This window comes from Falco rusticolus, chromosome 5, assembly GCF_015220075.1.
Source record: "Falco rusticolus isolate bFalRus1 chromosome 5, bFalRus1.pri, whole genome shotgun sequence".
Taxonomy (NCBI): Eukaryota; Metazoa; Chordata; class Aves; order Falconiformes; family Falconidae; genus Falco; species Falco rusticolus.
This window is the reverse complement of record NC_051191.1, coordinates 82417074-82429827: the sequence shown is the minus strand read 5'-3', so window position 1 is coordinate 82429827 and position 12754 is coordinate 82417074.

Genomic DNA, 12754 nt, shown 5'->3' with positions numbered 1-12754 from the left:
AACGCAAGCTGGAGATACTCGACATGTAGTCTACACAGTTTGTTGAGGGGTAGGACAATTAAATGACATGTTAATAAAGGGGGTATTCAAATTGAAAGTTGATTCCACAAGCTGACAATTTGATCAATCGTTGCTTGTTTCTTCCAAGTTAGGATTTTGTGCGTTAAAGAACATATTTATATGGGGTTTTATGCATTTTGACATTGACTTCTAATGTTATTTATAGTTATGACTCTGGGTCAGGACAACGTAAGCACACTGCCTATTAGTAACCACCGTGTTTAGAGGTATAAACTTCAGGAAAGAAACAGAAACTGTCCTTTTCTCTTTTTAATGTTTACAGATTATGGAATCTGTTTTCTTACTGAGTATCCTGACAAAGCCCTTTTCTTCTTGAATATTTTCAGGAAGGATGCATGAACTTAATTATTCTGGAAACCTTTAAACTTGTATCAGACTACGCTGGGGCTGTCTATGGATCCAGAAGCAATTGAAAAGAGTGATGGGGCATGTAGATGCCTGCACGAACCTGCATGTGGACTATGTATCTGTAAGTCTTCTTTCCTGAAGAATTTACTCCGAAACATTTGCTGCGTCTTTGATGCATTTTCTTTCTTTTGTTGCACAATATTTATTTGATTTCTGATGCAAATTTGTGTCCAGCACTTCCACTTTTAGACAGCTTTTTTTCAAACTTACATTTATATTTCAGCCATGTGGATTTAACCGAACAAAAAGTTAAAATTTTTCTGAACAGACTTTTCAGTTCAGTCTGCCCACAGACGGGGGCAGACACTTAGGGAAGTCAATGCGTGTTGGACCAGCTCTCTTGATCGTATTAGGAATCCTGCGATAGTTGCTGTTCTTCCCAGCTCTGTGGCTAATACCAGACCTTGCAATAGAATTACAAACTTTTGTTCAAGTAAAGAAGTGAGGTGAAATGCTGGAAAGGATTATGCTACTGTGAACTAAACATTCAGAAACCAGAAGGAAAATGAGTTCAGATACGTATAACCTTCAGAGAGTCTTGACTTGCCAAAGCTAGACTCAAGGCTTGCCTCTCTTTGGGGCCTGAATTTTTGAAACTCAGGGCTTAACCTTCAGCTGCTCAACATTTTGCCCCCTGCCAGTAGTTCTGTTACTGTAGGCACTGGATAGGCACTGGGATACTGTAACAAATCCCATTTCCATGGTCTGCCTTTGGTGGGTCTTCTTTCTTCTGGCGTGACTCATGAGACTCCAACATGCAAGTCGAGACCTCTGATGGGGTGAGGGGCTGGTTTTTTGGTGGATGGGAAGAAAGCTTGAGCCAGGGCTTTGACCAATGCAGGGAACTCAAGCTATAGCTGGCAGTGGTGTAATGCCACAACCCTTCACCTCCTGCCAGTATGCCAACCACGGCTAGTTTGCAGGTCACAAAAGCTGCTGATTGTGCCTGTCTGGCGTGGGAAAGAGGCAGTGACACCTCTTCACTGTGTATGAAGTATGAGTGTAGCTCTGTGTAGCTCTGTAGAGGAAGAAGTGGGAGGTATTTCCATGACTTTACACACCTTTGGTTTGTAATACTTGCTAGACATTTGTTGGACCTTTGGGCAGCTGCTGTCATGATTCATACAATTAATTATTCCTGATGTAGTTAAACCGTTCAGTTCAGACAGCTGAAGAAATAGGACTATTTAATGAGATCTTTTAAAATTATTCCAGGAAAACCAAGGTAAAACTTTACACTGTAGTTGCTAGTTAAAATGTAGCTCTTAATCACTGGATTCCAGGGCATGGTTCACCTTGCCAAGAGGTTAAGTACAGTGTTTAATATTCCCTGTTCTATTTCAGTGCCACTAGTTTTAATGAGATTTACCTGCTTTCATTAAAAGCGCAGCCACTTAATCCTTAAATCCTTTCAGAGCTTTAAATACCTCCTTGTAGATATTTATTTTATAGGTTTGTTTCAGCAACTGCTCCTTTCATCTTTCAGTCTTTGACTTGTCTACCCAGACACTGTCCCAAGTTATGCTCTATGCTGCTCTAGGGTGCCTGCTGATACAGAAAAGCACCTGGTTTCTTTTGCTGTTCTTGATCTCTGTAAGCGCTTTGATGTTGCTCTCATCATGCAATGGGCCATGGCTTGTTCCTGCATCGTTCCCTGACAGTATCCCCAGCAGCTTTCTAAAGACCTCCGTTCCCTGAATGTTCAAACCATCCTGGTCTTGTGATGCACTAAGGGGCATCTGAAGTGTGGCCTATTGTCCTGGTTTCGGCTGGGATAGAGTTAATTTTCTTCTCAGTAGCTGGTGCAGTGCTGTGTTTTGGATTTGGTGTGAGAACAATGTGGACAGGACAATGTTGGTTGTAGTTGTTGCTGGGTGATGTTTACACTAAATCAAGGACTATTCAGTTTCTCGGGTCCTGCCAGTGAGAGGCTGGAGGGGCATGAGAAATTGGGAGGGGACACAGCCAGGACAGGTGACCCAAACTAGCCAAAGGGATATTCCATACACATGACATCATGCTGAGTATATAAACTGGGGGAAGAAGAAGGAAGGGAGGGGGGACATCTGCCATTATGGCGTTTGTCTTCCCGAGTAACCGTTACGCGTGACGGAGCCCGGCTTTCCTGGGGATGGCTGAACCTGCCTGCCCATGGGAATTGGTGAGTGAATTCCCTGCTTTGCTTTGCTTGTGTGCACGGCTTTTGCTTTACCTGTTAAACTGTTCTTATCTCAACCCTGGAGTTTTACATTCCTTTCTGATTCTCCTCACCATCCCCCTGGGCGAGGGGGAGTGAGCAAGTGCCCGTGATGCTTGGTTGCTGGCCAAGGTTAAACCGTGACAGTCCTTTCCAGAAAGGAAACATTGAGACTGCTTGGCCTTTCCATCCATTTCCAGGTTGTATCCCCAGAACGACCTGAGTTCACTGGCAGATATTTCATGGACAGTGTGGTTGAGGTGAGCTCTGTACTTCACCAGAAGCTCTGTGACCTTGATAGGATCCCACCCTTTTTTTTCTTGCCTTGCTTTATGCTGCCACATCACCAGCAGGGAGTTCACAGGATCACAGAATGGTTGCGGTTGCAAGTGACCTTTGGAGATTGCCCAGTCCAAGTCTCTTTCTCAAAGCAGCTTCATCTACAGCAGTTTGGCCAGGACTGTGTCCAGTTGGGTTTTGAATATTTCTGGGGATGGAGACTCCACAAACTCTCTGGGCAACCTATTCCAGTGTTTCTCCACCCTCATAGTAAAAAAGTTTTTTCTTATCTTCTGATATAATCATATTTCAATTTGATCCCATTGCCTCTTGTCCAGTCACATGCCACTACTCAGAAGAGTCTGGCTTCTTCTTCTTTACACCCTCCCATCATGTATTTGTGCACAGCAATGAGACAACACAGCCCAAGTCTTCATTTCTCCAGGCTGTCCCTTAACCACCTTTCTGGCGCTGTGCTCGACTTGCTCTACTATGTCTATTCCTCTCTTGTACAGGGGAGCACAGAGCACAGCACTGCAGCTATGTCTTCACCAGTTGTTCTGCAGCAGGAGGTGCTGCTTTTTTGTGATCCCAGTAAGAAAGGCAGTCAGACTCTACATAAAAGTATCATTTACAATACTATTTGTTAGAGCTAATGCTGTAAAGAAAGTATAGGCAACCTTAGCTCCCTTCAGATGCAGGGAACCACAAGTTACACAGCATCAAATGGGCTTCCAATCAGTATGGCATGGAAACCCCATCCACGGAAAGGGTTAGCCCGTTTTGGTCTTTTGAGTCACTGTAGGATTTTCTTGAAAGAAGACAACTCTATTTCGCATTTCCACTGCCAGACAAAAGAGACATTTGCTCAAGAACTTCTTGCCATACATTTAGATAAAGGCATGGCCAGGCAAGTGGGCAATCACCAGTGCGAAGTGGAAACTGCCTTCAGGCTTCTCTGTTACCATGAGCTGGCTGAGCTCATCCTGAGGCCAAGGGGTTTGTGCAGCATGACATGGCCTGAAGGCCACACTGCATGTGCGGCACAGCACAGACACTCATCTGCTCAGGTTAACTGGTACATGGATCACTAACTCCTTCATGTACAGTGTTCTTCTGGTCAGGATCCTTACACCAGTGGTGAGCAGAGAGGAAGGATGTGACCTACCTCAAATTGCCTGCAATATTCTTCCTAATGTAGCACAAGTTGTTGTTGGCTTTCTCTGCTGCAAGGGCACATTGCTGGCTTCATGGTCAACCCGCTGTCCATCATGAACTCCAGAATGCTCCTCTGCAAATCTACTGTCCAGCCAGTCCACCCACAGTGTGTGTTGGTGCATGGAGTTACCCTCCCCAGGAGCAGCATTTTGCATTTCCCTTTGTTCAGCTTCATGAAGTTCCTCTCTGTCTAGTTTTCCTGCCTTCACATGTCCCTTTGAATGGCAGTGCAACCATCTGATATATCATCCTCTCCCAGTTCTGTATTATCTACAAACTTGGTGAGGGTGCACTCTTTCTCACCATCCAGGTCATTAATGGAGATGTTACAAGGTCCCTTCTGTTCTCATCATCCCAGACTCTTTTCTTTCTAACCCCTTCTGCTACTTGATTGCTGTCACTTTCTACCTCCTTCATCATTCTTTACAGCTGCTCTTATCAAGTTGAATGGTCTGTTGGCAAAGATCATTTTGCCCCACTTGGTCACATGGGTTTTGTCCCTTACAAGGTATTGTTGATCTTCAGAGATGGTCCCATGGTCACGGAAACCAAAACCTTGTTGCCAACACCAGCTGCACAAACTGCTGACCTGCAGGATCCATCTACTCCACCTCAAGCCCTTCCATCTCACTGGCAGGATCAAGGCGAACACCACCTGGACCATGTGGTCACGCTTGATATGCTTCAGGTCTCCCTCGGCACTATTGTTGGTGCTCACAGGGAAGAGCAGGGCAGGCAATGTTCTGAGAACTGGACAAGCCTTGGCAGCCTCTCTACAATAAGTGGGGTTTTAGTTCCTCCTGGGGAACCCCCATTGCTTCTTGAATGTTCTTCTCAGTCCTTTGGGTTCTTTATGTTCCTGTGAAAATTAGCCTTTGTGTTTTCTAGTCAAAAAAATAATTGTTCAAGTTCAAAGAAAACCTGCTTCTGGAAACAACGTCCTATTATATTTGTGCTTCCTCTCTGGTATTCCACAATACACTTGTACAAGTAATGTAATATCAGCATTATGCTGATCTAGGATGTGTCTGTCTGCAGGTACTACTATGTGTCTACACAATGTGTATGCATTGTTGGTCAGCTGAGACGGGGGGCAGCGCTCACAAAATTTCTTGCCTTTCATGTTCAAAGTGCTGTACTGCGTAGAATGCTATCTAAATGTCGCACACATAATACCTATTTGCACATTAGAGAGGACCATGTTAATCTACACTGTAGACTGAATAAAGACTTCACTTGCTTCCTACTATGTTTTTAATCAAATGTAGCAATTCTGGCAAAAGGCACGGTTTACCTTTCTTTAGTTGTGGTGATTTCATCACTTTAAGAATATTAGTAGTAACAGGGAAGGTTCAGTGAACTTTGACTGGTAAATATAATGTGGAAAAACCTGTGTGAGTCTTTGGCAGCTCTGCTTTACCGTAGTTTCTAATAATGCCGTTTACAGTAATTTCTCATGCACACACAGTCCACCCAGCCTACAGGCGTATGATCATCTGCTCTAGTCTTGTGATCATCTTTTCCTCCATATGAGTTTTGACATCTTTCCCTGTTCCAAATTACTGTGCAGCAAGAGAAGACCAAAAGAGGAAAACTCCAAATATCCAACTTCATAAAGAAAAAATGCATAAGAAAGAGATAAAAAGAAGCAGATGGAAAAGTCTGAGAGACCAAGTGGAAAGAGAAAGATGGCAGCAGCTGTACTAGGGCCTGACTGAAGGCTGTCCACCACTCTTGCTGTTCTCTGTCCACTGCTAGATTGTGGAGTGGTGTCTGCAGTCTCATAAGTATGCAGAAAAGGCATATCAGATTATACTTGAGATTTTTTCTTGTAGGTTGTCCCAAATTTTTCTCAAGTGTTTTAGTGGGTTGCTTTATTTGCTCTTTACCAGCCTGATTTTTTTCCCAACTGCAGTCTTATAAAAATATACATGTGGCCCATATTATAAACAGTAATAAAAAAGCTTGATCTATGCTTTCTGACTCCTTTTACCTTAATGAACAAAGTTATTTACCAAAGGACTTGCCACTAAGAAACACTGTTGGTGGTCAGAGCATCATTTTTGGAAAGGTAAAGCGTTTACCATTCTTTCTCCCCCTCTTTCTTCTCTCCTGTCCCCATCCACCCGCTTTTTAAAACTCCAATGCAGTGTCGAGGACCAGGAGTCTGAGCAGGGACACAAGGCCTCCTATGACTTCTCTAATCATCATATCTGCATTCCCACTGTTGCAAGAGATCTCTTAGATACTGCAATCGAAGAACTGGTCAAGCGCTATATCAAAAATAGCTCCTTTGCCCCTTACTCTTGGAAGGCTGTTCCAGAACTTCATACTTCTGATCATTAGAAAAGTCTCCCAAATTTTCAGCCCACATCCTTCCTTGGGGTGTATAAATAAACAGACCATATGTTCTTCTGCCAACATTGTCTTTTAGCTTAGAAACTCCTCCTCCTTTGTATTTTCCCTCCTGGAAAAATAAAGGAACAATCATAACCCCTTTTCCACTGCATTTTGTTAGGCTGAATAAAGCAATATTTTTTTGTTGTTGCTTTGTTTTCTTTCATGTGATGTCCTTCCTGGATCATCCTACTTGTGCTCTCTCTTCATGTTAGAGTTATAATTCATCCCCTTCAAACACTGCAATTAGATTCATATACAGAGTATTGCAAAGGAAGACTTACCGGTACTTAGTACAAAGCAACTTGTATTTTATTGTTTGCTGGAAATACTTCTCTTGATGCATTCTAAGTTTTTCTTAACTGCTTTCATAGTCTTGTCCTATTAACATCTCGTAATCATTCTGTATTCAAGCAGTACATGGAGTCCTCAACTTCATTGTTTTCCAGTCCATGAACACAAGTAGAGAGGAAATATTCTTGTTGGTCTCTACATATACAGTCTTATACTTTATTTATTTAATCTCATTTCTATAATTCTAGTTCTTCACCCAATTTTTAGATTGATTTCCCAGTCTTTCTGAAAAAGCCTGTTTAACAAACTACTGATATCGCTCTTCTATATCACAGCCAAATAAGCAGTCCTTCTGGGAGTGACAGTTTCTGGTTTCAACTCCAGATATTTCTGACAATGAGAAAAAACCAAATGGGATCGCCTTACCCTCTTCACCTGAAGAAACAGTTTTACGCAAGACACTGTCTGTAAGAAAGCTGAAAAGGTACATAAGTCCTTAAGAAGAAAAAGGGCAGGAAAAGGTTTGGCTTCATTTAAAGTGGGAATTTTGGGTAGCCATCGGCTTTGAAAGTAATATTACAGGAGCAGGGAGGCTGGGGAATGTACAAATTTGCATCTACCTGAGCCAGTTTTGGAGTCTAAGGAGAGCTTGTTTCTGCTAGGTTGAATGAAATGTCTATGGAGTCCACAAGCAAGGACATTACAATTGATTGTCAATAGGGTTGAGAAACCTTAGAAGGAATTATTGATTTTTGCAAAATTAGTTTGTACCCGTGTAAACACTTGAGCCTGCAGCATTCTTGTCAGTCAGTCCTGTGCCAGGTGGCTAGAGTTTCTTGAGGGGTGGAAGGCTGACCTTTCTCTGTAGAAGAAATAGCAGGAAGAAAGCTGCCTTAGTATTTTCCAAGGAACCATGCTTTCACAGAAAAAAATTGGCTTTAAAAATACAGCGTCCAATGGCATGTTGCTTTCAGAAAACTTCTGCAAAAACATAAGCAGAAGTTGGCTTCACTTCCGCACAGCCGCAAGGCTTGGAGCCCTCTGGTTCCAGCAGCCCATGGCTCTAGGGCAAACTTTGAGGTCTGTCTCAAGAGGAAAGGCAGAAGGTTCCTTAATTTCTTACTGGCAACTCTCCACAGCTGCAGCCCTAGGAGGTTTTGGATCAGTTCTTCATGGTACAGAAACTCTGTGCTACGCTTGAGCATGTGAGGCACTTCAGAGCTGGGTAAGGCTCAGGATTCAGCCTGTGTCACTGAAATGTTTAATTTTGAAATGAAAAATGCCACACAGAAGAGCAACATTTTCCAGCTGGGGGATTTTGGGTTGTGACAAACTGCCATGAAGAAATCCGCTCCCTAGAGACTTCACTTAGCTTATCCTTTAAAAAGCTCTCCCTTATTTCTGTTATTAACACAACCGTCCCCTGTACTGTACCGCTGCCACCCACTCTGCCTTGCTCTGAGGTCAGCTGCCACTGCCACTGGAGGGAGATGGTGAAAAGCTGTGTGCTCTCAAATGGGTGCTGCACGGCTGAATGAACACCCTCAAGCCAGCTCTCAGTGGTGAAAGATCCCATGGGAAAAGAAGGCAATTCCATTCCTTAGCATTAACAGGTGCCACAAGTACGTATAGGGTGAATTGTCAGAGTGGGGAGTCTCGTCAGCTAACTGGTAGAGTCCCAAAGGGGACATAATGTTTGAAGGTCACTGTAAGTTTAGGTGAATGCAAAGCAACAGTTCAAACAGGTTGGCCCGGTGTGGTTCTAGTAAACACAAAGAAAAACACTTAAATATTTGCAAGAGTTAAGGAAACAGGGGCACTGCTGCTTTGCATCTATGGCAGTTTTACATTGCCTAAATTATTGGGTAACCTGGGAGTTTGTCTTTTATTTCCCTGGATGGTTCCCTATGTTATTGACAGCTTTGAAGTTAGTATTATCAGCCATATGAAACAAAAAAACCTCAAAAGGCAGTTCTCAGGTTACACGTTTTATCAATGACCCACAGTATCTTTGGCTGATGATGTGTGTTAGCAGAACAGTTTTCCAGCAGAAAATACAAATTTCTTTGCATCAGACTATTCTGCAGGCACATAAGGAAAACTGGTTTTGTTAGAAGTTCTAGCAGCTTCTAACAAGCTTGGGTAGCTGCCCTTGACCCAAGGCTGGGTGAAGTTCTGCTGTAGCTGCCCCCTGATTAAAGAGGGTCAAGCAGTCAGTGCAAGGGAGAGACCTGTATGAGAGCCAGGTGTAGAGCACCCTGCTGCGCCGGGCAGTGACTTGTCGCCGTTGCCCCCTGTTCCCTACGGCACCACGTTCAGCCATGTGGAGAGAGGACAGGGAACCTCCGTATGACGCGTCCCGTCTGCCCGTCGGGCCTGTCTCAGGGAAGGTAGGGTGTGATTCCAGCAGTCTGTCTCTCTCTCACGCTCCCTGATACTGCTCAGCCTACTCTCCTCCTCCCGGCGCTCTGTCACAAAGCGGAGGAGTCGCTGTCCCTGGGTGCACTCCCACCACTGCACTCCCTGCTGCTGTCCCGTGCGGGCGTAAGAACAGGGCACAGCCTGCAGCCTGGCACACGGGTGGCTTTGTGCTCCCACTGGAGCTCTGTCCAGGCAGCTGCGTCCATCGCGGTGGGTGCAGAGCCTGGAGAGGTTGTCGCTTTCTGCCAGGTGGGTACCATTGCTCCACAGGTGAGCTGGCTGCACCCTTCCTGCGTGCCCACCATGCAAACCACCACGACGTGCCCTTGCAGGTCCTGCTGGGCCTGGAGCCACTTGCCTTGGTGACTGACCACACACCCCAGTGTTATTTAATGCATCGCCAGGCAGAGGTGACTGGGGGAACTTTGTTGCTGTCTTAATGCTCAGCTGAAATTAGATATCCATTTGCTTCTTTCTGCTAGAGGAACATCTATCCTTCTGGTAGTGAAGGCTCAACAAGGAAACTGCTGGTTTCTTGTAGTCTAGCTTTACAGTGTGGATACTTGCATTCCCTGCTTATAAATGGGCAAAGCCTTTTCTCCTGAGGGTATTGTTAACATTATATAGAGTTTAAACAAAAACATATCAGTTCTGATAATATTTCTCACTGGGGACTTTAAAGTTACAGGGAACTGTAGAAGTAATATAGCATGTTTATCTTAAGGGCCAAGAACAGCTGATGGGATTTTATTTGGTCTGAATTGGATGCTAGGAGGTAGGCAGCAAAGGAAACTACATGTGGATGTTCACTTTCTTTCTTATGGATTGTGATCAGGAAGTTTTGATTACTTTGTTTTTTACAATTTTTTATCTGCAAACCCTAGCATACTGTCTTCAGGCTGAAACCAGTGTATTTATTTGCAGCAGGAGAGGGTCTTAATATAGATGTGAAACTAGAGAAGATATTACTTATTTTAGATTTCTGTCCAGGTATGCAGCTGTGCAAAGCTCTAGTCTCAGTCTTCTTGTGTTGAAAGTAAAAAGTTCTGAGCCTGCAATTTCAGGTTTGTAATGACAACTCCTGCATCTTCTCTGATGTGATGTAATGGAAAACATTTTCACTATGAGAGTGGTTCAGTGTTGGCAAAGGTCCAAGAGGCAGTGAAATCTTTATCCTTGGAGTTTCAAAACTAGGTAAGTTTTGAGCAACCTGATCCAAGTTTGAAGTTATGGCCTAGGGAATTGGCCTAGATGACCTCCAGAAGTCCCTGCTCATCTTAATTCCCACAGAAGTACTCAGTGATATTGCATAGCCACTGCCTTTTGCTCAGGCCTCTCCCTTGATCTGCCCCACGGGGTATGTTCTTACAGGAAGGAAAGGTACCACCTCAGTTGCTTTCTTCATTTGAAAAAGCTTAATTTGAATCAAACCACTGTGATATATTGAGTGATGATGTGGTTACTGTGCTTGATGGGAAACCAAGGAGTTAGGTACCAGACGATAGTATCTACATCTGTGTTTGCAGTGGAGAGTAGTCACCCAGAGCTCTCGGCACTCTAAACACAGCCTGAAGATATTTCTAGACCACAATTTAGGCAGATTTTGCATATTTTCAGTGTACAGTTACAAAGCAGCTTGATAGTTGAAAAGTGAGGGCAGGAGCTTCTGCAAGCTTTAAATTGCAGGATGATCTAATACAATCCTTCACTGGTGCTGCCTGAGAGAAGAAATGGTTCCTTGAACCCATTTTTGGTCTTAGACTCTCCAGGTGGAGGTTGGTACTGGATGACAAAGAACCTCTGCCACATGCAACACCCTCCTTTATGAGAGGCAGCACAATGGAGTTAAACCTGAAGCATCCTAAAGAACTGAAACGGAAAAAGGTAAAAGCCACCACCCCCATCCCAGTGAATTCCTCTTCCTCAGCCAGGTGTGAGTTCTCACTGTGCAAGCTTTCACGAAGCCTGCTTGTGCACCTGGCTAGGTTCATGCTTGCACTAGAGGTGCTCTTCACCCTCCAGACCAGGCAGAAGCAGCCCACCTCCCACCACCACCCCCCACCCCCCCACCCCCCCCCCCCAGGCTGCAGGGCACTGTCACAGCCAGCTCCAGGCTTCCTCTGGTGGGGCAGGGGTAATAAGGCCAACTATCCACTTAAGTTTTACAGTCTAAACCAAACCACTCATAGAAATCGCAGTGCCAGCAGCCTGGCTTTTGAGTTCTGGAAGCTGGACTTCACCCAGGGGATGGGGTTGCCGAACCTGCCGTGCCACCCCGAGGTGGGGACAGGCACCACACTGCCCAGGCTCGCCAGCATCCTCCAGGAAAACACAGACCTGCTGAAGAGCAGGAGCTTGCTAGCCATCCTTTTCATTTAAGAGATGTTCTTTTCTCCCTTGCTGTTTGTGCTCCTGTTTAATCACTTTAAACCACCCTGGGACTGCTCTGCCTCGGCTGCTGCTTATCTTCAGATTTCTGAGGGATCAGCTGAGTATTAGAAGGGCTCGGTGTTGAAGTGCTTTTTTTTATCCCTGTGGTTTCGTGCACCTGGCTGAACTTGCTGGCAAACTTCTTAAGTTCCAGCACTGTGGCTTACTGTAGGTACTGAAGAGACATGCTTGCTCCACAAAATCTAGACAAACTTCAGAATTTATTGATGGGAGGGTTGCTTTTGTTGTTTTCTTTTTCCGTGCGGAAATCTTTTTTCCATTTTCCATGAAGTTTTGCTGGTTTTTGTTTTGTTGGGTTTTGTTGTTCTTAAACTTTTCCAAATGCCACTTAGACAATTTTAAAATGACGTGGTTTGATCCCCATTGTACACCCACCACCACCAGCACCCCACCCTCTGAAACAAACCTTTAGATGAGAAAATAAGCCTACTACCACATAAAAATTAAATTACCCAAGTGATAGCCCTGTGCTGCAGGAATCATTCCTACAGCTTTGAAATCAACGCCTGTCTGTCTGTGCGTTGGAGGGGATCTCACCTTGTCCTTCCCCTCTGGGACAAGGTCTTCCCAAAGCCTTACGTCTTTTCAGGTTGAGAAATGCAACTCCCACTCCTTCCTTGTAAGTACTTTTTGAAAACGATACAGGAAAGCTACATAATTCATCCGAAAAGAGTTCTGGTTTCCAAACAGCTGAGTTATAACTCCCCCCCCCTCCCCCCTCAGTTCTGTCTGTATTCACCCACGGACTAAAGCCAGGAACATGCAGTGAAATAGGCAGGGAGGAATTTAGCCCCAAATGCATCTCCCTGGCTTTGGAAAATGTTAACAAAGCACTTATACAAGCTCACAGCAGACTTAAAATGTGGCCATCTAGCAGGAAAACCCCTTGCTGAATTTCTTAAATACAGATCAAAACGTAAGCTCTGTGTGTTGCTTGCCATGCTCACTAACCACTTACCCAACCACTACAAACCTTAAGTTTTTCTAAGGAACACGTATACAAACACC